Below are 25375 nucleotides of genomic sequence, written 5' to 3' on the forward strand. Positions count from 1 at the left end.
TAAAGGGGAAAAAATGTTTAAAGGACACATGGAACTTTCTAAAATTTCTTTAACAAACTACCTTGGGAGCTCAATAAAGAAAATATCTAAAAAAGCTCTTTTACATAATCATGATGGTAATCTTTAATTAAAAAAAAATCTCTAAGTAATCACGCTCTTGACTCAGATTGTTCATAGCTATATTCAGAAATCACTCCCTGGCCCTGATAAACATTGTTTGTCCCTAAACACACATTAATTTTAAAAACTGATTTAGCCTGGCCCCTTTTTTTCTCTTAGTCAGAAACTATAATCTTGAATGCCTCAACAAAAATTCTGATAAAAGGAAAAATAATGGGACTGTAACAAATGTCTTAAAATTTGTCTTTAAAGGGGAAAAAATGTTTAAAGGACACATGGAACTTTCTAAAATTCCTTTAACAAACTACCTTGGGAGCTCAATTCAAAAATAGAACTTGATGTACTAAAACACATTTTAGTGCAGCTCCAAACATCTTTATAAAGCAATTTGCAGGGGTGATTCTGGATCAGAAGTGTTATTCCTTGTGTATCTACATTGTGTGTGCATGCTTCTTCTCGGTTGTCGTAACTGTCTCTGTCATTTCCTCCTGAGTAGCAGTCACACCCATCCTGCTGCCACTGTAGTCTCTACACTGCCCATACCATAGCCACATCCTCCAGGCTGACTGTCATATCTTCCACGTCCATATCCCTGGTCTCCACCACCTCTAGAGTAGTCATGACCATGCCCATGGGCCCCAAAGGCACTCCCTCTGGTTCCCCCGGCAGACTTGTCTACATGGTTGACACGGATTTGGTGCCCATCCAGGGACTCTTCATTCATGACTCTCATTGCATCCAAGGCATGCTCTGGGGTTGTGAAGGTGTTGAAGCCAAAACCCTGGGATCTTTGAGTTCCCAGTTCTTGACAACAACCACCTCAGAGACAGACCCAAAGTGGCTCAAGTGGTCTTCAAGTGCCTACTCCTCAGAGTTGAAGTTGAGCCCTCCTATGGAGAGCTTCCCTTCTTCAGAAGACACGGCAGAATGCAAGTCCTGGAAATTAGAAGTCAGAAGACCGCAGAGACAACAAGCTCTAAAGAGAACTTTCAAATTTCAATAGTAGGGACATTTTTTTCCCTTGAGTTCGAAGTCTCAGATAGCTCAAACTTAGCTTTGTGAATTCTAAGAACTGGGGGATTTTTATATAAAAATGGGTTTCAACTGTGGAGCTTAACAAGAAGGCAGGCTTATCATTAAACACATGTCTCCCTTGTCCGAAATTGAAGGGCACCTCTTTAAAGTTGCAAGGTGCCTCAGTGCTGCACTGCCCTTTCTCAGTCTGCCACATTTGTCATCCGTAGTTGCTTGTTACTGCTGTTTTTATGTTGTCATCTTGAGTATAATAATATCATGCAATTAAATGACATAACAGGTCTCAGAGTCCCGGACACTGGTTAGAATAGTTGAGTTGGCGATTGATGGAACACTGAAGTAGTTTGTGAGAATTAAGAAAGACAATAGATAACTAAATTCAGTGACTGCTGACTAACTACATTTTCTCATTTTAGGGGAAGGTATTTATACAGTACTAGATTATGTCTGCAGTTCTGAAATCAATCTTCAGAGGCAACAGTTAATCAATTGTACTTCAGGAAATAAGGGGATAAGATAAGAGCTAAATATGGCAGCACCAAGGAGCTCACGTTGAAAATTTTAAGTTGTTGTTTAGTTTGTTGAAAAGAAAAGGGAATTAATTGAGTACAGAAAAAGTGATGAGAAAGCAGTATGAGGATGTAAATGATGCTTTCTAGGAGCTGGGGAAACAGCTCAGTGGTTAAGAGCACTGACTGTTCTTCTAGAGGACCTGGGTTCAATTCCCAGTATCCACATTCAGGATCACAACCATCTGTAACTCCAGTTCCAGGGAACCTGGTGCTCTCTTCTGATCTTGTGGGGGAACCAGGCATGCACATGGTATCTGTAGATGCCCGCAAACAAAACATTCATACACATCAAGTAAAAATAATAAATCTTAGGAAAAGAACATTCTAAGTGTGGTGACTACACACGAAAGTACTTGCCCACCAGACATGGGCTCTGGGGTTCCATCTTAGCAGTGCATGTTCACAAAACACATGATCCAAATATCAGGGGCATGGCTTCAGAAGCTTTAACAGTGTGTAATGCTAAGTATCAAGAAAGCTACTTGCATATTAGTGACAGTCAGAGCCCAGAACTATGGGTTCACCAAGAGATAAAGGTGTTAGCATAGGACTGTAGGTTGCCTTATTCAATGTTTTCTTACACATCTTCCTTTTATCCAGTACATCATATTCTCCAGTGTATTAGTTACCCTTCTGTTTCCATGATTAAAATACCCTGACAAAAAAGCAACTTAAAGAAGTAAGGGTTTATATTGGCTTAGGGTTCCTGAGAGACAGTCCATCATGGCATGGGAGACATGACAGCAGGTGTCTGGAGCAGGAAAATGACTGATTCCATTTTCATCCACACACAGGAAACAGCTATAGAACAGGAAGTGGTGTAAAGCTATAAGCCCCCAAAGCCTGACCCGAGGGACATACTTTCTACAGCAAGGCTTTAGCTCCTAAAGGTTCCATGCTCTTCTCAAACTGCCAGCAACTGGGGACCCAGTCTTCAAACACAGTCTCTGGGGGACCTTTCTCATTCAAACCACACAACCTGCCAAGAAAAATGTTACAAGACACATTGACCAACAAGGAACCACTTTTGATGGGATGGAATAAAAATAATTAGAACCACAACCAGATAGGAGGGAAAAGCTAGCCATGTCAGACCAGGTCAAAAATTCAAGGAAAGACACATTCCTCCCCAAAAGTACAACCAGTATGCCAATCCTTGCCCACTGAAGATTAAACCTAAGGCTCCACACACATGCTAAGCAAGTGCTCCTCTCCCACTGAGCTATGTTCTTACACCTTTCACTTATATTTTTTCACAGGGTCTCAGTAAGTTGCCCAAGTTGGCCTTGAACTCACTCTCATTTGAGGCCTTGAGTAGCTGGGGTGACAGGTCTGTTTTGCCCAAGGCCAGGTGCTAAGTATTTTAATGGAAAAAGGAAACAGTGAAAAGAGCAGATGGACACTGTAACAAAGAGGGGGAAATTATAAGACTACAAAGATATAGTTGAGGCCAAATACCTGATGCAGGTCTTAGATAAACATCAATCAAGGGCCTTGGGGTTGGAGGTGTGGAGCCTGCTTTTTATATCTGAGTCACATGACCTTGTTTGCCAAGGTTCCCAGGAAGTTGGAGCTTTGTAGGGAGACCAGCCTATTATCATACCTCATTACCCAATCCCTGTGGTTGGCTTAGAAATGAGCCATGACCCAGCCACCACACAGCAGATGCTGCCAGGCTTTTGCTGGTAAAAGAGCTTTTGTTATTATTTTTTTTTTTAACTGTGGTTGAATAGCAAAGGTTGGTACTTTAATGTCGCTGTGCCATGTTGGGGAAGGAAAATGAAGAGGGGACATATTTTCTTGTAACACAGAGCTCTACTTAGTAAAGTGTGCTTGAAAAAGAGAGATGGAGTGAGGAGGGAGGAAAGGAGGCTGTCCTGATATAGCTACATCACTCTGATGTAACTGGCCATCATACACACCAACAAAATCCACCTTGGGCTAGTGCTTTTCTTATTTATATTTGGGAAGTATCCTGAAACATGAAAATCACCACACAGAAAATTAAAAGGATGCTGAAGTCTCTCCCTAGTTACCTTTAAAAAGCCTCTTGTTTAACATTCTGCAGCCTCTTCACTATTGTCTTACTGGGCTGGGGCAGTGTTAAAATTTCCATGCTTGGTTAGGAACAACGTTTCTCTTAAGACCTTTGAGCTTCTGTCTGTGGAGATTTGGGGAAGAAATCTGACGTTAAATGATTGATGGGATGTAGCTGTCAGACTGCATATGTCGCGAGCTTGGAGTGGGTTGCCTGTGCTTCCTACATCCTGTGTTTCTGGCAAATTAACTCAGTGCTTGGCTGAGTTAAAGGGACAATGATTGACAGGTGTCAGGTGCTTGGGGATCATTGTAGTCATGTGGTTTTCTCCTTGTCCTGTTTTGATCTGGTGAGTAATTTAGGGCAGAGGGGTCCATCTCACTCTGGTAGCATCAAGACTCCCACATTTCTCAGCCCCCGCAGCAGATAAGTGATAACTGGAGACTCTAAGCAGAAGGCACACAACCTTCTTTGCTACTGGTGACATTTGATTTACCAGTAATATTTTCCTCATCATTTTATATTTGACTTTATCATTTTTACAAACATGAGCTGATGGTGAAAGTTGTCTGCCCAGGAGAACAAATGTTGAGCTTTTATCTAAGCGAGAGTCTTTTTTTTTTTTTTTAAAGTATGCTAAGCACCAACTTGAGTTTTGTTATGATAGTAAGACACTCCAAGGAATACACCTTGCAGGTAGGTCTGTTTTAGGCTTATTTCAATTAGGAATCATAGGCTGTAAGTTTTTAGTATAATTTGCTTTAAAGTGTCACTTTGAGTCTTTCTAAAGCAAAGTTGCTAATTAATCTGCAACTCCCCCCCCCACCCATATCGTAACAATGTATCTATTTTCTGCCTCCCATAGGTATGAGGAGAGATCTATCAGACATCCAAAATTCAACCTTATACAACCTTTTAATAGTCTTTAGCTGGATCTGAAGCAGTCTCCTTTACTGACCTTCAGTGAAGGCCTTAGTATCTGTACAACACAGCCAAAGAAGAACATGGACTTGCAAAGGAGGGTAGCCTGTCAAGGGATGCCTTTATGAACATCTAACTTTTAGAGGACAGTTGGTGCTATGTGGGCTGCTGCCCATGGCTGCATCTGGCAAAATTACTCCTAGGTACCTAGAACATACCTAGGATGCACTACAGAGACTTTGAAAAACACGGAGAGGGATCCCTCACTAATGTTAGCTGGTAGATGCAGGGTTTGTCTTAACGCTGGCGACAGCCTGTTAAAAATGTGTTTTACTGTTGCTGTGATGAAATACTGACCAAGAACAAACTTGAGGAGGAGAGTTCATTTTAGCTTACATATTATAGTATGTCATCCAGGGAAGCCAAGGTAGGAACTCATAGAAAATTCAAAATGTCTGTTAGTGACTTATCTCCTTGCTCTGACAAGATCATTGGCCTCAAGAAAGGAATGGTTTGTTTTCATTTATAACTGGAGGGGAAGTCCATCAGAGAGAGAGAGAGAGAGAGAGAGAGAGAGAGAGAGAGAGAGAGAGAGAATGTAAATCTCAAAGAATGTCTTTGAAAGCATTTAGCCCTGTCAGGACCCCAACTATTTCTAATGTGAAACTGCTCTAAAGGCCCATGTAAGAACGGTACAGTGCTGTAAATAAAATGGGCTGAGATCCCTAAGTGTTCCTCGTTTCTGGTGGCCCTTAACAGGGAGGTCAGTCCTAAACACCTGTAAGCCAAATGTCAAAAGCAACAGTCACAGAGATTGACTCCCTGCTCTTTCCTTCAAAACACTTCCATTCCAAAACATACTTTTAGAAGAGAAAATATTTATGTAAAAAGATATTTTAAACTCCTTTTAAATTCGGTGTTCCAAAAACATGTCTACTAGGAAAGGCTTCCTTTGGGGACCATTTTAGAAGAGTTGGAGCTGGGATTTCTGGAAATCTGAACTGGAAGTCCTTCAGGGACTCCTGTGAGCTACAGAATTGTAATTCTGAAGGACCGTTCTGCAAACTCTACAAAAGAAGATGTATAAATACAGGAACTAAACTCCTTGTTTGTCCCACTCCTCACTCCTATCTGCCCTGGGAATTCTTGGAGAGTCATGAGCTTTTAAACAGTTTAGTTTCTGTGCATGAGTGTTGGCTTGCTTATGAAGACCAGGAGAGGATACCAGATCCTTCTGGAACTGAAATTGCAGATCACTGTGTCACTGTGTAGGTACTTGATCCCAGGAACTCAGGTCTTCTAGAAGAGCAGTTTAACAGTTGAGTCATCTTTCTGGCCCTTCATCAGTAGCTTTTAGAGTTGATTATATCAACTTTGTGTGAATCCAAGGAAATGACTGGCTGGCCTTTGGTACTTTCAAACACTAGGAGAGAGAGAGAGAGAGAGAGACAGACAGACAGACAGACAGACAGACAGACAGACTGAGGTCTGTGTTCTGAACTCAATGCAAATATAGTATATTACCTTTGTGTCCCCACTGAGATGGCTAGACCTTGTTGCTCTGGGTAAGTTCTTGGGGAAAGGCTTCCTGGAGGAGTTTTCCCTTGTTCTAGGAAAAAAAAAATCAGAATCATGTCACAGCCAGTGGCAGAAATGTCAGCCAGGGCAGACTGGAGAGTTGGCATTGACTGGCTCTATCATCTGAGCCCTGGACAGATACAGTTATTATCTTTGTATCATTGTATCATGGTATCATGGTATCATTGTATCATTAGGTCATTGCTGTTTTGCTTTATTTGGAAGACAGAGTCTAACTATATAATGTAGACTTACTAGAACTCACTCCTCCACCCAACTTTCAGTGGTCTTGAGGGCTCCTTAGGCCTCAGCTCTTCCCCCCTTTTTTTATTAGATATTTTTTTCATTTACATTTCAAATGCTATCCCGAAAGTTCCCTATACCCTCCCCCCGCCCAGCTCTTCTACCCACCCACTCCCACTTCTTGGCCCTGGCATTCCCCTATACTGGGGCATATAAAGTTTGCAAGACCAAGGGGCCTCTCTTCCCAATGATGGCCAAGTAGGCCATCTTCTGCTACATATGCAGCTAGAGACACAAGCTCTGGGAGTACTGGTTAGTTCATATTGTTGTTCCGCTTGTAGGGTTGTAGGCCCCTTCAGCTCCTTGGGTACTTTCTCTAGCTCCTCCATTGGGGGCCCTGTGTTCCATCCTATAGATGACTGTGAGCATCCACTTCTGTATTTGCCAAGATACAATTTGCAAAACACAAGAAAATCAAGAAGAAGGAAGACCAAAGTGTGGATACTTTATTCCTCCTTACAATAGGGAACAAAATACCCATGGAAGGAGTTACAGAGACAAAGTTTGGAGCTAAGACAAAAGGATGGACCATCCAGAGTCTGCCCCACCCAGGGATCTGTCCCATAATCAGCCACCAAACCCAGACACTATTGCATATGCCAGCAAGATTTTGCTGAAAGCTTTTTTTTTCTCTACTCTTGGAAACTTCTACTGGGAACAGAAAGCTAAGTCGACACTGATTCATGGTGGTACTGAATCACTCTACCAGCGATTTCTACTGTAGTCTATATTTCTGCTTCCCCTTCTATACCTTTATTTTTTAATTTGGAAAAAAAAAAAGCTTAGCCTGGGCTTGAACTTACTCTGGACTCCAGGTGGAGGTTGAATTTGTGATCACTTCAGACCCTAGTAGTACAAGGGCTGAAAAACTGCTGAAGGAAGACCCCAGACTCAGATAGTATGCGAAGACAAAAAGAGTGTTTATTCTGCAGAAACAACCAGCATGCAGGGGTCAATCATTCTTCCAAACGGCCACCTCAGACAAAGGCACATAGGCCTTCTGGTAGGGAACCTGGGGAGCTCTCTGAATGGATTAGGTAACCTTTAATGTGATTGGCAGGGACAAAAGTGGTTGTCATTAGTATAACTTTGATTGGCTACTATGTTAGTTCTTCTATTTTTAGAAAGCAAGTTAGGTAATGTAAAATTTCATTGGTGGGTGCTAGGGAAGTCACAAGGGTCGGGTTCTGATAGGCTTGTGCCAGGTAGTTAGTGGTCTGCATCTTATATTAATGAATGTTTAACTACAGTAGGGCTGCCCAACACAGATGACCAATCCTGAGATAAGATATTTTCCCAATCTTGTGGTCATTTCCAGGCTATTCTTGAGGAGGGATTTTATGACCTTATTTTGGAATTTATGGTCTGTTCCTGGAGCTGCTGACCTATGATCTAGTTCCTGGGATTTGTGGTCTGTTCCTGGAGCTAGTGACTTATGACCTAGTTCCTAGGACTTGTGGCTTTCTTTATGAAATCAGACCTGGTCCTAAAATTGAGACAAATAGGGTTTATTTCATCCTTTTAGTAGTTCGTCTGACTCTAGTCATATTATCAGTTCAAACTTAGTAAGATGACCCCTCTGGGATAACTTTTGTATAAACCCAGAGTCATTCTGATAGCACCAGCCTAGTCAGAAACTTCCACTGACCTTATCAATATACTCAGCAACTGTCATGGGCTTATACTTTGTCTTAGGGTTTTACTGCTGTGAACAGACATTATGACTAAGGCGGGTCTCATAAATGTCAACATTTAATTGGGGCCAGCTTACAGGTTCAGAGGTTCAGTCCATTATCCTCAAGGCAGGAACATGGCAGCATCCAGGCAGGCATGGTGCAGGCAGAGCTAAGAGTTCTATATCTTCATCTCAAGGCTCCTAAGAGAATACTGGCTTTCAGGCAGCTAGAATGAGGGTCTTAAAGTTCATGCCCACAGCAACACACCTACTCCAACAGGGCCACACCTTTTAATAGTGCCACTCCCTGTGCTGAACATATACAAACCATCACACACTTGTATCACATGATCCTACCAAGAGCCCAGGAGCTAAAGGACTGTGGGCATATATGGACAGTGGAATGAATGTTGAAAGACTATCCCTCTATGTCACTACACACATGCTTAGTGTACAACAAAAAGAGGCATTTCATCACAGTTCCTTACTAGTTACAGTTTCATTATAGTTCTACAGATGGCCCTGTACCTCCATTAACAGGCTGATGATAGGCATCATGTTCTTATGAGGTCATTTATGCATATCACCAAATTGTCCTTTTTCATATTGCTATACATTGGGTATGGTTTCTTCTTACTAATACATATATGCTTAATCCCATTTAATATTGATACAGTGCTCTGAAGAGTGAGTGTCAGATGGACATAGACTACTTTATTTAATCATCTCTGGGTTTGTTTTGGAATAATGCAGATTTGTGAGAATGATAAGTGATGAGAGCCTGGTATAAATTTTGAGGAAGAAAAAAGAGGGATATGCCCTATCCTCAATGAAAATGCCAGTATTGTCACATCCAGGGAGGACAAGGTTCCACTCATATCTTCTCGGTCATGGTTTGTTGCCCTCTGACAAATTAAACTTTCCCATGTGTTGGTGAAACCTCATTACCAGTGATGTGTAAAATAAGCAACAAGGGCCGATATGGGGCCCAGCTTGGAAAATAACAAAGATGTCACTGGCAGAGACTCAAGTCCCTTCACTGGTGCCACTTCCTGTAAGAGGTTTGAGAGGATGACAAGGTTAGGACTGCTATTACTGTTCTAATAGCTGAACAGTACAAGAAAAAAAGAAATTGCAGTCTAAGATATCTGCAGTTCAAAATAGGGCCAAAGGGCATTATTCAGCCTGTTTCAGTGTTAAATGCCAGAGTTTGTGGAGAAGGGAGCCAAAAGGAAAAAAAGACCATTAATTATTAATACAATGCTGGCCTTAACTATGATTTTCACAGAACACTAGGCTGAGGGAAGGTCAGTGATTAGGGGAAAGGGCAAAGCTTTTCAACAATGATCAAAAGCTCTTGACGTCTTTGCTTCTTGTCATGGTGAAGCAAAGCAGAGGTGGTAGACAAAGACAAAGACAAGTAAAATAGAAATGAGAAAAGGCTTTCATTTGGATGGAGCACCAGGCTAGTGTGGAATTCTCTAGCCTCCTGCCTCAAGTCCTTGGGTGTTGAGATTATAGGTGTGCGCCCCTACAGATCCATAAACTCTGTGACCCACACATGATAGGGTACAGTAATTCTAATGGATGGAGAGACTGATAACCCTAAGCTTCAGCACATTGAACAGCACCCCACCCTTCCTATCCACACCCAAAGACATCTCCAGTCCAAGGAACAAATCATGCCAAGGTAGAAACTTACCCTGAAGGACCTGCACTTTCCTCTACTAGCATAGCTCTCAGGGAGTTATTAATAGGAAGGAAACGATCGAGTGCACGCACATGCACACACACACAGACACACAGACACACACACACAAATACACGCACGCATGCATGCACCTGCCCATTTTTCAGAAGATCTTCAGAAGGCAATTTTCCCCTGTCCCTCAAAATGGTCCCTTCCTCAGTTTAGTTTTTTTGTATACCAACATTTTGGTACCTATTTTTGATGTAGAACAAATATGGTCCTTCCATCTGTGAGTTTATGACTACTTTACAGTCTGATTAGAAGTTACCACAGGGCAAATGTGGGGAATAAAATATGAAGTAAGAAAAGATGAGGTACAACAGCTCCATGTTGAACATGATTTTGTGAAGATTTTATGAAGAGCTGCAAATATCTCTTAGAGGCCCATCACCGAGAATGACTGTATAATTTAAGTGAAATATCTTTATAAAATATTTATTTTTCTTTTTGTGTATAGGTGTTTTGTCTCCGTGTACATCTGTGCACAATGTATATATCTGGTGCCTGTGGAGGCCAGGAAATGGCATCAGGTCCCATTCTAGGGACTGATATTCTAGGGGACCCCTAGTTACAGATATTCTGTGAAGCAACCTGTTGTTGCTAGGAATTGAACCATAGTCCTCTGCAAGAGCAGTCAATGCTCTGAAGTGCTGTGATGTCTCTCCAGCCCACTGAATAAAGTATCTTTATGAAAGCCTTTTGTATCCGGCATTTTCGTCTCTAATACATGTTTCATGTGGGTAAGTTAAATGTTATTGAACACTTTCTCTTCCTCTATTGAGACAAGCATATAATTTCCTGACTTGTTAATGTGGTGACTATACTAATAGATTTTTTTTTTTGATTTGCACTCTTTTTATTCCTGAGGTAAAGGAAGTATTAAATTAGATGAAAGAATTTATACCTTATTCTGAATTCTGCATCAAAATGAATTACACCACATCACACTGGTGTGTTAAATGTTTTATTTTAGAGGATTTGTTATATGTATATATTTTACAGTTTTCATTATGGTTACATTTTTATTATAGTTTTAAATAGTGAAAGATAATACTTTTAGTATGAAATTTAAATTTATCCTTTCCCCAAGTTGGTTGCAAGATATGAAATTCGCCGTTTTCCTTGGTTACTGGATATCAGTCAGGTCAGGCTAGTGTGGATCACGGTATTTAAAAAGATACCTAAGGGATCTCCCCTCTGCATGACTGAGCAACAGCACTTGTCTTGTCTTCCTGAGAAAACCACCTAGAACAGTTATCAGGCACTGACCAATCTACAGTACAGATCTCTATGACCAAGAGGCATGGCAGGTGCCTGCCCCACAGTGTACACAGCTTTTTAAATAGAGGCTCTTTCCAGTTGCAGTACATGCAGGTAACACAACCGTGTCAACTCTCCATGGAGGGTGCAGTGAGCCAAGTTGTACATTACTAAGCTTGTAGGCAGGGATCTGAAGGGATCTGAGCCAGTAGGGACAGCAGAATTCTGCCCAAGAGTTCAGTGTGACTTCTTAGCATAACCTGGAGCTTTGGCTACAGGGACATAAGCACCTCAACTTTCCAGGCATCCCTGCTGGCTCCCTTCTGGGTTCCTCCAGAAAGAAGGCTGTGCTGTCCATCCTTCACTGACACCTAACTCGGGCTTTCTGAGTTTACCAAACATGGCTGTCTAGATTGTGGTGAGAATTCTTGGGTAATGATGTTCTCTGAAGACTACATAATCTTTCAATTTTTTTTTTAGATTTATTTATTTTTATTTTTGTGTATGAATATTTTTCCTCTTTATATGTACACATATCACATACATTCCTGGTGTCCAAAGAAGTCCAAACTGATGTTGCAGATATTGGATGGTGAAGGCTGGGCACAAAATCCAGGTCCTCTATGAGAACATCATGCACTCTTAACCTCTCAGCCATCTCTCCAGCCCTTATGTAGTCTTATTTATTTTTTCACGTTTGGAGATTCTGCAGGACAAACCCAGTGCCTTGTACATGTTATACAAATACTCTGCTCCAGAGTCACATTTAGCACAATTTTTGTTGTTCTTCTGGTTTTGTTTGTTTGTTGTTGTTGACACAAAATGATCCCGAGTGGCCTGGTACTCACGATTTGCCTCTGTCACTCAAGTGCCGAGGTTACAGGTCTGAGGCAATACACTCAGCTAGCTGGATAGTGTTTTTTGTTTGTTTTGTTATTGTTGTTTAATGTCTTTCTAGGGTGGAGGTTAGACCTCAGTCTTATTTGCTAAGCATGCATGAAGACCTTGCTTGTGATCACTGACATGAGGGGCAGATAGAGAGGGAAAGAGAGAGCAATCCTCTCTTATAACACAGTAGAGGAAACTGTTATCTGTACCTGTGGACTCTGTTTATCTGTCTTTGATTCACTTACAATTACCTGGTGCTACCTCACATAGTTACATATTTGTTTTAGGTTTTTATGTGTAAGGGTGAATTATCTGCATGTGTATCTGCATCACATGCATGCCTGGTGCCTATGGAGGCCAGAAAAGGGGACTGATGCCCCTAGAATTGATGTCACAGACCCACAGCCATTTGCATGCTGGGAACTGAACCCCTCTGCAAGAGCAGCTGGTGATTTTAACCGCTGAGTCATCTCCCAGCTACTAGATGCTTCCTTGTTAGTTGTCTGCTTACGCAACTATAATTAAGTTCTTTAAATGTGTGAACCTTGTTCTAGCCCCTGGTGTTACAGCAGAGATAGACAGCTGCATCATAATAGTGTATCTTATGAGTCAAATTGAGCTTATTCTACTTATGATGTCCTTAGGAATTATGAATTTTGTAGTTATGGAACACTCTATTCTTATCTTAGTTTCAATATTTTCTCAGCTCCACTGACCTTCACTTTCACACCTTTCAACAAAACACCTTTACAAAAATGTTAACTGATTCCAAATGGGGTTGGAAACCAGGACCAGTGTCTTTCTGCTACCGCACAGTGACCTCATGCTCTCCTGAACTTTATGGTTTCACACTCAAGTGCGGCTGGCTAATGGTGTGCTCTACAATGCGTTTTACACCAGACTCTCAAACCCAGCAAGATGGGCCCTGTGAGTATGGGAGTAAGAGTTCAATGAGGCCTGGAGCCTGCCTGGCAAGGATGTGGTTTCACACTCCATCAAGAGGCCAAGGGCTGCTAGAGGGAATTGGCCACCTGCTGAGTGTTCTCTTTGACCTCTGGACCAAGAACACTTTCTCATCTAGCCTATCAGTGACAAGAATGGGCACTGTGGCTTCGAGTGGGGTATTTTTAAGTTTTCTAGCATCTCCTGCGTTTCTTGGCACATGGTATGAATCATATTACTGGGATAATGAACCATTTAATGGCTTGTGTGTTGATTTATCAGCTGGTGCTGGCGAGGCCAATTTAAAAATATAAAGCCATAAGTCACCTAGTCAAACTGTCCAATAGGCAGAGAAGCCCGGCCCCTCGCCAGTTGCTGCTGTGTTAATCATGATGCTGTTGTTCAGGCTAGCAGAGCAAGGACTAAGGCACCCAGTGCTCTTCCCTGGTGAGGTCATTCATCTACCTTTGGTTGCAGTGTTTGTTTTGTCCTCATGCTTCAGTTAGAGGGAAAAAACAAAACCTAAGGAATAAGGACATCTTCTTCTCATTAGATCAAGGTCCACCAACCCTGGGTCCCCTGGGATTCCCAGTAAAGTATGAAAAATGGACAGAGTTAACTGAGCCCTAGTTAAATCCAAGATAGCATGGGAGAAATGATACTAAAAGCATTTATGGTACTTTAAGGAGCAACACAGGCCTGACACTGTCAGTTTCATGACCAATCTGGCATGACCATCCTGCAAGGCACGACCCTCCATTACACTATGTGGATAGCATCATACTCCCAGCATGGGTCAGTGAGTGCTTGGTATTTTAACATGGTAAAGTCCCCAGACAAGTAGCTCTATTATATAGAAGCCAGATGCTTGTTGTGTATGCTGATGAGTAAGCTGGTCTAATGCACACACACACACACACACACACACACACACACACACACACAATGAGGAAAGCAAATGTGTTGAGATTAGACTGTGTCCTCTCTGAGATACTTTATATTATGTAAAACAGTGATGTTTTTGACTTTGCTTTCAGACTGAGCTTCGTCTTGAGAAACTCCATTTTTATAAGTAGCTTTTGGCTCCATTTTGATGGTACAAGATAACTTGTGTTCACATATCCAGATGGATATGCGAACAATAACCAACTATCTGACACCATGCATGCAGCTCAGGCTGATAAATGAAAGTTGAATGGTGCCATTTTACAGATTTATTGGGGGTGAACTAAGGTTGTAAGGCCAGATGAGTATATTAGAACAGTATCAGTGAAACCATGCCCTAGACCTTGTTGGGCATAACAGACCATGGATAAACAATAACTTCCTCACGTGGACCTCATAAAGAGATGGACATTTAGTAGAGAGATGACAGCGATTTCCTGTCATATGACCACTTGAGTATATGTAGGAGACCAACAGGTAGAGAACTTCTAACTGTCCCTGGGGCTTTGTCTTGATTTAGTGACCATTGTTGATCTAAAGTTGTTGTCCATCCATCCCTTTACCTGGACCTGGTCCTGGCCATTTTCCTTCTTCGGCTAGGTTCAACTCTACAGCTTTACTCTCAATTCTGTGGCCCATAGTGGCCTGCAACAATAGCATCTTCTGTATGGCTCAGTTTTGGCTATTATCTAATCACTTCAGAGACTCATGCATCCCCACCAGTTTGATTTTGGCTTTTTAGGCTCTTTTGAAACTCCTTGCTTCTTTAATTTTTGTAATCACCCCGTGACTTGCATAAATAGATAATTAGGTAGGTATGGGTATGGGTATGGGTAGGGGTAGGGGTATGGGTATGTTTATGGGTATGGGTATGGGTATGGGTAAGGGTAGAGGTAGGGGTAAGGGTAGGAGTATAGGAATAGATATAGATAAATGATAGGTAAATCAATAAGTAGATAGATAGGTAGATAGGTAGAGAGATAGATGATAGATTTGCCATGTGATATGCCATATATGGTTCAAGAATATCTAACAAACTACTACCACTGAGACTGCTATACCTCATGAATTTACTATTTAATACATTCTGACATTTGAAAGGCACAAACATGTCTGTCTACATTTCTGACAGAGTGGTCAGAGGCTGAATGGATTATGCAAAATCCCCATGAGAACAGTTCCCGTGGGGAGTGGGGGGGGGGGCAGTACGTATTCCCGACTGTGTCTGTACAAACTGGCTTACCCTCTAGACTTACTGCCTGCTTTTCCAGGATAGGAGATTTATCTGAAATGAAGAAACCACATCTGCTCTTTGAACACAGATGGTGCTAAATGAGCTATTTCTGTGTCCCTGGGCTACTTTGAAGAGCCACAACCAAGAGCATTGTAAGTGAATGGAAGAAGATGAGTGGGCAGCAGTGAAGCATTAGCAAGGCCCTATTACTATTAGGAATCAAAAGGGTTAGCACTAAGAACATACATACGTCTTCTTCCTACTGCAGAGCTGTGACAACTCTCTGTGCAGAGCACCTGCTCCCAGCCTCTCCCCACCCCAGCTCTCTCCCACTCCATCCAGTCTGCTTCTTCTCTGCCTTGAAGTACAGAGCTATTGTCAAATATCAGGTGCCATTTCCTATATACACATGCTAGGCTTTACTCAGATCTTAAAATAGCCCAGAACACGTGGGCACATCTTCATCTTGTAAAAAGTAGTACTCACTTAGTATCATTTGAAAAATTTAATTGATTTTAAAAATACCTTTAAAACATTGGCATATTGTTAGATTACAAACCCTCTGTCTGTCTCTCAAAAATGAAAACCTGCTGCTTCGTAGCCTTACAGCTGAAAGACAAGCTGATATCCAGAAGACATGGCCAGGCTGAATCTTGTAGTTCCCTCTACCCTCTATAGATGACATTCATAGCTAGAGATATAATTTATTGTGTGATATGTACTGTGTGATCTGAAAGTCACTATTAACTCTTGAAACTTCTAAAAGTCAGATATTCCCTCTGTTTCATGATTTGAAAGTTATCCCTGGAGGTTCTCTCTTCTAACACTCTGGACTTAGAGACAGTTCCACTTCAGGGCGGCCTCCTAAGGCAACCTCCTCTCTGGTTTTGAAATGAATGTGCTCTCTCTCCCTTCAAGGTCCTCACATGCTGTGGGTGTTATCATCTATCTCTCCTCACCGCTTTCCCACTTCAAGGCTAAATCCTATCCCAATTCCATGCCAAGTTCCTGCAAACGGCACTATGTTGTTCTTCTTTGGGGCTCAATGACACTTTATTGTGCATGTGTAGCACATTTGGTTGATCTACTCATCTGTTATCCTCAACTTCTGGATTTTCTTTTTTCCTTCTTTCCTTATGTGTGTATGTGCGTGCGAGTGTGTACACACTCTTGCCTTCTTTTGGTTTTCCTGATGTGGAATTATTTATTTCCTGTACTGTTTTGGGTGTGGTTAACCTTCTTGGGTTGGAGCGTTCCTTCTAGTATTTTTCTGTAGGAATGGATTTGTGGATAGATATTGTTTAAATTTGTTTTTTCATAGTGGTTTGAGATGACATCTGTGGTCTTTTAGAGACTGCAAGACACCTGCCCAGGCTCTTCTGGGTTTTAGTGTCTCTGTTGAGAAGTTGGGTGTAATTCTAAGAGGTCTGCCTTATGTGTTACTTGGGCTTTTTCCCTCATAGCTTTCAATAGTCTTTCTTTGTTCTCTTTCTTTGCTCTGTACATTTTGTGCTTTGATTATTATGTGGTAGGAGGGTTTCCTTTTCTGCTCCAATCTATTTACTGTTCTGTAAGCTTCTGTACCTTACCACTGTTTAGTTGGATTTGTAGTAGTTTGTTGTCTGCTATGACTCATTTTATCTTTGCTCTAAGAACCACACTAGTGAGTTAAGCAGAATCCTGTGTCCTTTAAGTATGAAAGTGGTGCTCATCTCCACTCTTCTGAAGACTTGATAAGTGGGTTATATATATTTTTTTCTGGTAAGGAAAGGGCATGGAAGACAATCTTGGAGATTTCTGAAGTGCGTCTTACTAGCATACATTGAGGTACCAGTCTGAGGATCCTGAAGCATCATTGGATATTTCCAATGACAGAATCAGGAATCAGAACAATGGCTACCTTGTGGACCCACATAGAGACACACTTGATCTAGGAATCCTTAATACCTGTCCCCCACATGCTTCTGCTACATAGTAAATGTGCACAAGATGGTACATTGAGTACTAACTAAGATTCTGCCTGTAGAGCTATTGCCCAGAATGCGCAAATAGAACCCAGGTGGTCAGCACAGACTTAATTTGGGCTTGCTCAAATACACAATTTTAGCTGTTGAGTTTTCACACGAGTTTTCACACCATTAAGCACAGCTAAGATTATATTATCCAGTAAAAAATTCAGAGCAGGGCTGGAGGAATTAATTAGCTATTCCAGAAGACCTGGCTTTGATTCATAGCACCCATGTGGCAGCTCATAACCATCTGTAATATGAGTCCCATGGGATTTAACACGCCCCTATGTTCCTTTTGGGGAACTGAATACATATGGTGTGTGTGTGTGTGTGTGTGTACATGTGTACATGCATATGTGTGTGCATATGTGTGTATGTATGTATACCTGTGTGTGTGTATATATATATATCCAAGCAAAATGCACCTATAGACATAAATAAAATAAATCAATTTAAATTTTTTTCAGAGCAGCTGTTTATGCTTCCTTCATCACAGGTATAACCCTTTTAAAAACTCATACTTTAGTATTTATTTTGTCCAGATATTTGACTGTTTATTGACTGCTTGTCTTTATGTGAAACTGTTAATCATATCAAATCCTTTAAGGATCTCTCTGTCTCTGTCCTCTCTGTCATCTCTCTTGCACCCCCCTCTCTCATACTTATTCTCCCTTTCTTCATCTGATGATGGTGTTGGAGTGTGTTTCTTAGTCTGGCAATGAATCTAGTGTCCAGCCCACTAGTATTCAGTGACTTTTGCCTGCTAGTGAGTGGACATCTTATGATAACTTGTCACTTAGCAGACCCTCTTTGGGAAGTGCAGAAGGTGGGGAAAGAATAGCACATGGTTCCTCCCCTCAGGAACTCTGTCAAGGGGAGACAGTGTCAGTTAACTTGGAAAGTGACATTCCCTAGAGCTGTAGCTCTCCACTCCAATTTGGGAATAAACTCAAAACGAAACAATACATCCCCTGAGTCCATAAACCTTGAGGTAAAGAAGTAAGCTACTGAGGCAGGGGAGCTCCCCCACAGCCTTTGAGACAGTCCCCTTCTCAGGTTATCCTTTCAGCTCTGAGCTTGGGATTGACTAGGTCACCTTGGCGCCCCTTGGAAACACTTCAGTTAACAAACAATGACTGGCAATGGCCTTTCTCTTTCAGCAGTGTCAGTAGCCTGGCAGTTGCCCAGCTGTTACTGAAAATAAGTGTTCTTGAAAGGACATTATACTACCTTGGTGACAATGTTCATTTGGCAAAAGTCATACTCCTTCCTTTTCTGCAAAATCGTCAAGTGTTTTCTTTTTTTCCTTTATTCTACCCCAAACCTCTAGAAGGAAGGCAGAAGAAAGACTACCATTCTTGTGACCTCAGATCTTCCAAAGCGCTTTCCCATCACTAAGGCAGGGGAACTCCCCCACAGCCTTTGTGACAGTCTCTTCCCAGTTTACAGAGACCTTTTCAAAATAAAATTGTGTGTGTAGGTTTTGAGACAGGGTCTCTCTATGTAGTCCTGGCTGTCCTGGACCTCTTTATGTAGTTCAGACTGGTCTTAAACTCATAGGGATCCACCTACCTCTGACTCCTGAGTTCTGGGACTAAAAGTGTGTTCGACCATGCCCAGCTTAATTTTTTTTTTCTTTTAAAGGGCTATCTAAAATCCTTTCAAGTTCCAAAGTCTATCTGGTCCCCAATTGCTGTCATTTCTGATGACTTGCTCCTTTGCTTTTCTCCATTCTTTCACAGGAACAGGCTTAGGGATATGCGGAAACTAGCAGGGACTGATTTGTTTATACCACTCCCCAATTCGTTGTTCAGTAACCCTGTGTAAGTGGTAGAAATGGTGGGGACATTATACTATAAGAGTTGGCAAGTACTACAAATAAAGGCCTCTTTCACCACCCTGTCCAGTGCTCTTCAGCATACTACTCAAATAGCCCACTAATATTTGGCCTTCTATCCAACATGACTCCTTTTTTTTTTTATTTCCAAATCTTTTTGTTCTTTATCTCACATGATTACCATCTTAAGTCCCTGTTCTATTGCTGTGAAGAGACACCATGAACAAGGTTACTAATAAGAGGAAACATTTAATTAGGTGCTACTTACAGTTTCAGAAGTCCATGGTCATCATGGCTGCGAGTGTGGCAGTAGGCAGGCAGGCATAGTGCTGGAGCAGTAGCTGAGAGCTTACACTGTGATCTACAGATGGGAGGCAGAGGCAGCCCAACTGATACAGACTTTTGAAACCTCAAAGCCTACCTACCACCAGTGACACATCCTTCAACAAGGCCACATCACCTAATCCTTCCTAGATAGTTTCACCAAGCATTCGGCCAAACATTCAAATATGTGAATCTATGGGGACTGCTCTTATACAAACCACCACACTTACCCACTCTGAAAAAAAAAATGTCCCTGACCATTGCTTAATGTGATTGTTGAAATATAATTCCAAACATGCTGAACATATATGTTCATTTGCTTATAATACCCATGTGTTGTCATTGTGTTTAGCACATTAATGACAAGTCCAATTCAGAGAGGGAGTATGAGGTGCTGAGACTTTATAGCCAGCAGAAGCAAAAGAAGTCATATGAGGGAGTCTCACTTGAGAGATTGCCCAGATCAGACTGTTTGTGAGAGATTATGACATTGAATGATGATTGATATGGAACAACACAATGCCTAGGTAGTTATGTCTGGTCTGTATAAGAAAGCTGTATTGCCTCAGAGAATGAGTTGGTAAGCACGGTTCTCCCAGTTTCTGCTTCTGGTTCCTGCCTTGAGTCACTGCCTTTCACTGCACGCTGTAAGATGAAATAAACCTTTTCCTCCCCTATCTGTATTTGGTCAGAGTGCGCAACTGCAACACAAATCAAGGAGAGGTGGAGGGCAGGCAGGGGAAGTATACCACAATGGGGGTGGGCATGACCCTGTTTTATCTCTACACCTCTGAAGAGGCGGTGTAGTGTCATAGGGATAGGAATGTGAATGTTGGTTTGGGAATGCTTGGGTTTAAACCATTAGCCTCCAAATATCTAGATGTATCCTTGATCAGACTACCTAATCTTTTGAGGCTGAATTTCTCTAATCATATCATGGAGATAGTGAGGGCAGATATTCTATAGAACTGTTTTAAAGAGATGGAGAGATGGTGTGCTATATAAACTGCAGAAGCCAGGACAACAAAGATTTGAGAAATATGAATGACCTTATTTTTCTATCCTGACTTCCACAAAACTCAATCTGATTCAGAACGTGTATAAACATCCCAGGGGTTTCTTTCACCTTTCAATTGACAATATTGTTGTTTATTATTCAGAAACACAAGGCAGGTTATTCTCAGTTCTCAGGACTTGAACCAACATCGACTTGAATTTCATTTACTGAGATTGAATCGGGACAAGACAAACACTGTCAGGAAATAACATGCCAGCTCTGCCTCCAAAGGAGAGGTTCTGATTTGATTTTGATAGGAACCAAGATCCCCTGGGTAGCTCTCAGATGTGGTCCCCGAGTCCTATTTTTTTTTTCTTTTGGAGAAAATGAACCAACAACCATAGAATGATATGTGACATCACATGGGTAGCCTGGAGTGTAGACAGGAATACCAAGCAGTTGCAGAGAAGCTGGGGACCTTGGTGGCCTTCTTCCTAGTCCTATGCTTTTCCATCTTAGAGTGAGAAATCCAGTCTTAAAAGACTGTAACTTTTTGTTTTGTTCTCATAAGTGTATCTATATCATTAATCTTTTTGAAGCCCCTCCAATGCTTTACCTTTCAAAGGTAACCATCCTGAATTCTGTCATGGATTCATTGTTTTTATTTTTAAAAATTTAAAGTAAAATATAGTTACACTATTTCTCCACTTCCTTTCCTCCCTCCCATCCCCTCTCACTCTCCATCTCTACCTCACTCCTTTTCAAATTCATGGTCCCTTTCTCTTTGTTACATACATATATGTACATATAAGCACAAATGTATAAATAGATAAATATATTCTGCTGAGTGTGTTTAGCATTGCTTGTATGTATATGAATTCGGGGCTGGGCTGCCCACTTGGTACTGGATAACCAGTCAGGGCCTCATCTCTGGGTAAGAATAATTCTCCAGCTTTTAGCATTTCTTAACTGCTTGTAGCTCTTTGTCTAGAGGTGGAGCCCCATGAGGTTTCCCCCTTTCCACATTAGCTTGTCTGTTGATGCACTTATTCGGGTCTTGTTTAGGCAGCCATATTGTTGAAATATGGTGAACAAGGTGAAGCTCTCCTGTTATTTCCTTAGACAAGATTCCAAACCAGATTTTCTACTCTTCTGGCTCTTATCTTTCTGTAACCTCTTTTGCAGTATTCTCTAAGCCTTCGGTATAGGAGTTGTCTTTAGATGTGGTCACTGGGAATGCACAGCCCACCCTCAGGTGGTCTCTGCGTTTTGACCAGTTCCAGCTTTCTGAAATGCTCTTCAAAAGACTGGAATTTGTGTGTTTATTTTGTTTTCATGATACAGGGTTTCTCTGTGTAGCCCTAGTTGTTCTGCAACTAGCTCTGTAGACCAGACTGACCTCAAATTCAGAGCGAATGTTAGGATTAAAGTTTAATTAAATTACATCTTGAAAGACTATAAATGTGTGCTAATCAAATCTCCTAGGAGAGATCACAGGTTTCTGCAAGAACCACAGCAGAGCATCTGAAAGGAACGCATGCGCCTCTGAGGTAGGAAACTAATAGGCTACATAATCTGAAGCTGGTTGTTGTGACCACATCGAGAGAGACAGGCGGACCTGTGGTTCTATAGCAGACACAAGAGGTGCTTAGTATAGAATCCTGTAGCATCTAGTCTGGGGGATAAAGAATGAGGCCCTCACTCTTGTTCCTAAAGATAAAGATATAATCCAGGGCACAGAATTTGAGGCAGAAAGTAAACACTCAAAATAAGAATATTTTTGGTTCAAAACAAGGCAAGAGATTCTAACAGTTTCTGAATTATCAAAACATTTTGTTCAGACTATGCAGCTCTATCGCTCTAATTCTCTTGAAAGAAGCACAGAACTCAAGACAAGAATTGATATGTCCTGGTTGCCTAAAGAGTAGGTATAGGACACAAATTAGACCTTCAGAGAACTGAATGGTATACAGCTTAGTAAAACATGTGGGAGAAATAAGAATGCTACCATGAGAAGAAACGGGCTCTGGGCCACTGAGCCTCAACTTTGTGGCTCGGTTACCATAGTGGATTCATGCTTTAGCCTTAAGATGCCTTAACCCTGAACTTGTCAGCACAGTGACTCACCAGAATGGATTGTTTAGAAATGAAATATCAAGCTGGTGAGGGTTGGGTGAGGTGGGAAGAGTGGAGGCTGGAGAGATGGCTCAATGGTTAAGGATGCTGGCTGCTCTTGCGGAGATTCAGTTTCCAGCATCCACATGATGGCTTATCTGTAAGTCCACTTCCAGGGGAGTCTCACACCCTCTTCTGACCTTCCCAGGAACTGCACACATGTGGAGCACACACATGCAAACATTCATACACATAAAATAACAATCAATTAATTATCTTTAGAAAGAAAAAGAAACATTAGATGACTAACCAAGTGGCATTATGGGTTAGAATTAAATAACTGAAGCCACAAATACCACAGTGGATACAACAGTCAGATATTGATTCCTTTACCCTATTGATTTGAGAAGACTTGTGTGAAATAACTGATGTGTGAGTCATACATACTAAGTGCCCATTCATACATGTACAGATGTGTGCATACTTGTTTGTGCATGCTGCGTATGCTTATGCTTACATATCTGTGGGAAAGAAGAGAAGGAACAGCTGAACCAGGGTCACAATGATTCAAGTTCCTTCAAAAGAAGAGGAAATCCTTGCACAGTATAAATATTCAAGTTTGTTTTCAATACAACCTGAACCACAGCTGGACCTACAGATATTTTCAAAAGATCCAAATTCAATGAGCATTTCATTTTTGAATTTTCACACTGTGCATCTCAAACTCGGGCCCTGAAAGTCCTATCTCTTGCTGTGAAAGAGACATTTTGTCTGCAGCATTCAAGAGTTCCCAAAGGAGTCTGCTCTGTTGCCTGCAGCACTAAATAATAGGGAGTAATGGGGTTATAGGAGAAAAACAGATCTAGGGAGCCAGAGGACAACAGGGGGAAGGATTCTGCATCCACGTATTTGAGCATGTCTTTAACCCAAAGCAGGCATGGTCACTGTGACAGGTGACAGGCACAGAGTGATATTACCTTAGCGGTCATAGCTTCTCTGGAAAGAGACTGAGCTTCTGGTTCTGGGTTCTTGAAGTTCTGAGGGTTTGGAGCAGTGTTTCACCCTCTTAGCTCCCAGGGAAACATCTCTTGCTTGTCATAGGAAGTGGAAGTAGTCACTATAAAGTGGCTTGGGACATGCAACAGATTTGGTTTTTACATAGCAAGCTCTTCTCAGACCCGAGACTTCCACGGCACAACTGCACAGTATTGAGTGATGCAATTTAGGATCGGTTGTGGTGGTCATCTCTACCCACACACACTGGAAGTGGGTTTTTTTGTAGCTAGGAATAATTTCTTGTTTTAAAAAAAAAATAAAGCCCTTCTTTGTGCTCTGTTCTTGATGTTTCTTATTTAAAATCTGATATGAAGAGCTAGGGGAAGGACTAAAGGAGCTAAAGGGGATTGAAGCCCCATAAGAAGAACAATATCAACTAACTGGACCACCCAGAGCACCCGGGGACTAAACCACCAACCAAAGAGAACACATGGAAGGAGCCAGGACTCCATCTGCATATGTAGCAGAGGATGGCCTTATCTGACATCAATGGGAGGGGAGGGAGGCTTGATGCCCCAGCGTAGGGGGATGATAGAGAGGTGAGGCAGGAGTGGGTGAGGAGCACCCTCACAGAGGCAAAGGGGAGGAGAGTCAGAAGAATGGGATGGGGAATTGGTGAAGGGGTAATCGGGAAGGGGGATATCATTTGAAGTGTAAATGAGTAAAATAATTAATAAAAGAAAAAAAACAAAAATAAAAAATAAAAGCTGCCCCTAAAACGTATAAAAACTGCTTGTAATAGACATTAGGGGTCACCTTCTTGTCACTCGCCTCAAGAGACTGATTAAGGGTTGACCCTGATGTGCCTGAAAAATAAACCTCTTGCCTTTTCATCGAAAAAGTAAATAAATAAAAGCTGATAGTTATGCCTTTGACATTCATATCATCTGTTCATTTTTCATGTAGTACTGAGGGCAATGTTATCTAAATCATTCACTTAAAACAAACAAACAGCGAGCTATTTATCAATATCTCAATCCCACGGTTCACAGAAACCCAAGAGTTTTAGACCTTCAGAGCACAACCACACTTTCTTTGCAGCAATTCAAGAAACTGTGATCTCTCCAAAATGGAGAGGGGCCTTTTAGAGGGGCCTTTGTAAAATAACGCTAGGCTTTGGGTGTGAAAATGGGTGCTTCCCCATGCTGGAGAAGGTTCTGTAGATGATTGAGGGGAAAGTCCGGCTTTAGCAAGCCCTTTTGCTGTCCTTACTTGAAGCTAATTAATTTTATTTACTATCCATTTCCTTGTATCATATTTATTTCTTCAAATCTCTCAAAGCTCTGCTTTATTTCATTTTTTAAAAATACGAAATCAACACACTACGAACTCAGAGAAGGTGTAGAGGAAAAAACCTCACTTGCTCAGACCCTGTGGCGAAATGAGGCAGTGGGGGTAGTCTAAGGATGGACCCTGGAAGTCCCATTTTATTTCTCATCCAAGGACACAACTCCACATGAACATGCTTGACTGCCTGCAGGTTCTATGAAGCAAGGGTAGGAGAGATCAGGGAAGGATGCTGCTGGGCCGTTTGACAAGTCTTTACCATAACCTGCGGACATTGTGTGATGCTTCCAAACCAAAGCATGACATTAAGAAAACATGAAGATGAGCCAGGCGGATGATGCACACCACTAGTCCCAGTGCCCTAGAGGTAGAGGCAGATGGATCAAGGCCAGCCTGGTCTACAGAACAAGTTCCAGGACAGCAAGGGCTACAGAGAGAAACCCTGTCTCAAAAAACAGAGAGAGAGAGAGAGAGAGAGAGAGAGAGAGA

The 25375-nt window shown here is 41.7% G+C and overlaps 1 pseudogene; it reads right to left on the reverse strand.

Annotated features, from left to right (window-relative positions):
* Nucleotides 1-405: 405 nt before the first annotated feature.
* LOC110297487 overlaps nt 406-25375 on the reverse strand; it is a 38177-nt pseudogene continuing 13207 nt past the window's right edge.

Source organism: Mus caroli, chromosome 7, assembly GCF_900094665.2.
Source record: "Mus caroli chromosome 7, CAROLI_EIJ_v1.1, whole genome shotgun sequence".
Lineage (NCBI taxonomy): Eukaryota > Metazoa > Chordata > Mammalia > Rodentia > Muridae > Mus > Mus caroli.